The sequence below is a fragment of the Schistocerca americana genome, chromosome X (assembly GCF_021461395.2).
Source record: "Schistocerca americana isolate TAMUIC-IGC-003095 chromosome X, iqSchAmer2.1, whole genome shotgun sequence".
NCBI classification, from domain to species: Eukaryota; Metazoa; Arthropoda; class Insecta; order Orthoptera; family Acrididae; genus Schistocerca; species Schistocerca americana.
In genome coordinates this window covers 772,318,134-772,323,270 of record NC_060130.1, presented here as the reverse complement: position 1 = coordinate 772,323,270, position 5,137 = coordinate 772,318,134, and the positions used below count along the sequence as shown (strand labels likewise).

At 40.6% G+C, this 5,137-nt stretch overlaps 1 pseudogene; it reads left to right on the top strand.

Annotated features, from left to right (window-relative positions):
* Positions 1–4,324: 4,324 nt before the first annotated feature.
* Positions 4,325–4,442, top strand: LOC124557020 (annotated as a pseudogene).
* Positions 4,443–5,137: the final 695 nt, after the last annotated feature.

Genomic DNA, 5,137 nt, shown 5'->3' with positions numbered 1-5,137 from the left:
AGCTTCGGGTCTTCTTCCCTTCCGCCGGTTTACTCACGTGTGCTTCATGCGTATCTGTGCATAACTAATTTTGGAAATGTGGAACGTTGGAAAGCACGAAAATATCTCATTCTCGTTTCTGAAGGAATACATGGAGGCATTTCGTCGCGGACCAGCGCATAGTTAAACGGGCGATTTTCAAAAGGAAATACTTTTATTTTATGATATTTCTACTGCTATGGTTCCGCTGCTGGTATTAGGAAAGCCTCACGCATCGTTTATGAAGGGATGGAATATTGGCGTTTAAAGTTCCGTCGACAAAAAAAAATTGTTCGACACGAAGTACGAACTCAGTTTAAACTACAAATACTTCTAGAACTATATCTATATATTAGCCTTTTTCCCGCGATTTGTCCACATACGCATTCGACACATGTATTGAACACACCTCCTCTGCCCCATCTCTATGCCAACGTTCTAAACGGGGTACTAGCAATAAAAAGCAGCCCGGGTGGGTGACTAGTGGGATATGGATATAATGTAGAACAAAGCGGAACTTATATCAAAATCTTAGAAGTAGTCATGTTCAAGCTATAGTAGCCCATTACCAACAGTACTGTAAGGTGCTTCAAAATGTTATTAGGAGGCAAACCGTATGTGGTACGCAAATAGAATAGTTAATTCACAGGATAAAATTAAAACCATATGGTCAGTTGTGAAGGAAGTTTCTGGTCAGCAGCACAAGGTCGACGATGTAAACTCAGTTCGTAGTAAAAATATTTCTGTTACTCATTAATCAAATACATGTACAGTATTTAACAATCATTTTCTGAGCATTGCTGGTGAATTAAATAAAAATTTAGTTTCTACAGAGAATCATGTGACTCTCTTGTCAAATGCCTTTCCGAGATAGATGTCTGAAATACTCCTCTCTGACACAGACAAGGGGGAGATTGAGTCAGTAATTAAACCACTGAAGACTAAGGACTCTCATGGATTTGATGGAGTGCCTAACAGAATATTAAAGTACTGTGCCGCAAATGTTAGCAATGTATTTAGCCATATTTGTAATTCTTCCTTTAGGAATGGTCGGTTTCCTGAACGATTAAAGTACTCAGTAGTAAAGCCGCTTTATAAAAAGAGAGGAAGGGCTAATGTAGACAATTTTAGACCAACTTCTATGCCATCAGCGTTTGCAAAAGTTATTGAAAAGGCTGTGTATGTAAGAATAATTGATCATTTTATATTACACGATTTACTATCAAATGTACAGTTCGGATTTAGAAGTCGTTTAACAACTGAAAATGCTATATTCTCTTTTCTCTGTATGGTACTGGGTAGGTTAAACAAAACGTTTCCAACGCTAGGCATATTTTTTGATTTAAATAAATTGTTTGATTGTGTTGGTCACAAAATATTGATGCAGAAGTTGGACCATTATGGAATACAGGGAGTAGCTCACAATTGGTTCACCTCTTACTTTAGCAACAGACAGCAAAAGGTCATTATTCACAGTGTTGAGAATGGCTGTGATGTGGGGTCTGAGTGGGGTACAGTCAAGTGGGGGTTGCCCCAGGGATCAGTGTTCGGTTCAACTTTGTTCCTTATTCATTTATATGATATGCCCTCTAGTATTATGGGTAACTCTAAAATATTTCTGTTTGCTGATGACACTTGGTAGTAAAGGATGTTGTGTGCAACATTGGCTCGGTTTCAAACAGTGCTGTTCATGACATTAGTTCATGGATTGTAGAGAATAAACTAACGCTAAATTACAGTAAGACTCAGTTTTTACAGTTTCTAACACACAATTCAACAAAAGCTGACGTTTTAATTTCACAGAATGGGCATATGATTAATGAAACTGAACAGTTCAAATTTCTAGGTGTTCAGATATATAGTAAACTGTCGTGGAAGCCCACGTTCAGGATCTTGTTCAAAGACGTAATGCTGCCATTTTCACTATTCGAATGGTATCTGAAGTGAGTGATCGTTCGACACGAAAATTAGTCTACTTTGCCTATTTTCATTCGCTTATGTCGTATATTATATTTTGGGGTAACTCTTCCCATTCTAAAAGGATATTTTTGGCTCAGAAAAGGGCGATTCGGGCAATAAGTGGTTTAAGTTCACGAACCTCTTGTCGATCCCTGTTCACGAGTTTGGGTATCTTGACATTTGCCTCTCATTATACATATTCCTTACTGTCATTTCTTGTTAACAATATTAGCTTATTCCCAAGAATAATCAGCTTTCACGCAGTTAATACTGGGCAGAAATCAAACCTGCATTTGGATCGGACTTCCTTAACTCTTGTACAGAAAGGTATGCAGTATATTCATTTTCAGTAAGCTACCAGTAGAATTCAAAAATCTTAGTAGTAATCCACGCGCTTTCAAATCATACCTGAAGAGTTTCCTCATGGGCTACTCCTTCTACTCTGTTGAGGAGTTCCTTGAAAAATTAAGCTGATTCTTGTTGCATTGTTGATTGCGTTTACTTAAACTTAAGGCTTGACTTTTTTCAGGTTCATAAACATTTTATTTTTGTCTGTTATTACTTTTATGTTGTAATTTCATGTACTGACACGTTCCATGATCTTGGAGATTTCCTCCTCAATTTGGTCCTATGGAACTTGATGTGTAAATAAAATAAAATAAACCTCTTCCTCCCTCTGACTGTCCGCCTTATCCTCCCCCCCCCTATCTGTCTATCTCTTCATCTCCTGCTCCTCATCTCTTTGTCCATTTCCCTCACCCCCTCTCTCTGACCATATCTTCTTCCTCCCTCCCTCTGACCATATCTTCCTCCCCCTTCTCTTTACACCTCCACCTCCTGCTCTTCCTATTCCACCTGCCCACTACCCCTCAACACCTGACATCTGCCTTATGGATCTTCCCCATCTTCTCTCTCTGACTATTACCTCCTGCCCCTCTACCCCTCACTCTGTCCATCCCCCCCCCCCCCATACTTTTGAACCTGTCCAGAGCCATACTCATTGGCACATGTAGCACCTGCAATGTGGGTCAATAAAGCAGGCCAATACTATTCTCACAATAGGCTTCTCATGTAGGACAGGATATATGTTGGGTGGGAGAACCATTTCTTGCCCCTGACATGGGGGCTGCCCTGCAAAGCAGTTTGATTTGGCAGGCCAATATTGTTCATACACAAAACGCCTGTTGTACAGGGCAGCCTATGCCAGGGTCTGGGAAAACACGTTTTAGCCCATATTGCCAGTCCTATCGGAGCTAGGAGGTTATATACCACACAGTGCTGATACTTGTGAGGCTGGCTGTTTTTGTGCCAAATGTGGTTGAAATAGATCCAGGGGTCTGGGAGGAGATCCTAGACACACACACACAAACACACACACACACACACACACACACACACACACACACACACACACACACACACACACACACACTCACACACACACTGCTTTACAGAAGTAACAGATACACTCTACAGTCCATGGCAAAGAGTAACTCATACAAATATTAGCAATTTTCCATTGTATGTAATTTATTTGTTGAGTGAGAGAGAAATGACTGTCTATATGTCTTTGTAGAGCCTTATTTCTCTTATCTTACTCCCATGATCACTATGGTCAAATAGCAGTTTTGTGAGAACAATGTCACCTTTTTCCTTTTATTCACATTTAAATTCCTTGATTATCTCTATTACACTTTCATATGGGATGTACTGACCTGTTATGATCGTAGCTCCACGTCTTTCAATTCATTTGATGTCTCCTGTCATGTCTGTTTGATAAACTCCAGAAGCTGGAACAATACTTGCAAATGGTTGACTAGCATCTTGTACAGAATTGTGACAAGGACTGTAAAGTATATGGGATGTGGCCTTTTAAAAGGAATCAATCTGGCATCTGCAATAAGTGGTTTAGGGAAGTCACAGAAGACATGAATTTGTTTGGCCAAAATGTAGTCTTTGTTCAGTGCATCAAATAGCTAGTTAGGTACATGTTCCATAAATCATGTGAACGATTGTTTTATAGAAATGATGCTGAACGAGTCAGTTTACAGTGTATGTATATGCGGTTAGCGCTAACATTAATGAACACATTATAATTTTATTTCTATTCATGCAACTAAACTTAAAAACAAGGTTTTTTTAAATTTTTTACTGGCTATCAATTTTTAAGTAGAAATTCTTCAATGGAATAGAAGAAGTTGTCAGGTGAAATGATTGTAAACCAGATATAAAAATTCCTTCGCTACCTGCACCACCTTGTTCTTTCGTCACTCATATAATGGATAGGATTAGCGTAACGATTGTGTCACAGACAACCGAATTTCGATTAACTTTGATATTCTGAGGTGGCAACGGCCTTACCGCAGTGGATACACCGGTTCCCGTGAGATCACCGAAGTTAAGCGCTGTCGGGCGTGGCTGGCGCCTGGATGGGTTACCATCTAGGCGTCCACGCGCTGTTGCCATTTTTCGGGGTGCACTCAGCCTCGTGATGCCAATTGAGGAGCTACTCGACTGAATAGTAGCGGCTCCGGTCAAAGAAAACCATCATAACAACCGGGAGAGCGGTGTGCTGACCACACCCCCCTCCTTTCCACATCCTCATCTGAGGATGACACGGCGGTCGGATGGTCCCGATGGGCCACTTGTGGCCTGAAGACGGAGTGCTTTTTGATATTCTGAGCATCTATTCGTTCTTGAACCCGTAGAACATTGTTTTAATTCTTTCTGCCACACCCCTTGTAACCAGTAGTGCACCTTACTAGTGTAGAAATACCTTTCTTGGAATATTTGCAGTATTTCTTGCTGTAAATTTGGAAATCATGTTGGGTGGGACGGAGTGCATTAGTCTTCATTTTGTTTTGTTTTTGTTTTGCGGTGGACATAATTATAACTATCGGTGAGGCATTGCATTAGTTAACGGGCGGCTACAGGGGTTGGACAAAAATATAGAAACACCGTGAGAAATACATGCTTGACACAAATGCAGATGATAGCCAAATCCGCAGGTTGCGCTGTTGTATTCGATCGAGAACGCCAACTGTGCAATGTTCTCAGCATGTTGCATGTGCCAATCGTAGTCCGAAGTGTTGTGTAGCTGTGAGTATCGGAGGTAATTGAATTCGAACGCGGGCAAATTGTAGGTGCTCAGGTGGTGGGT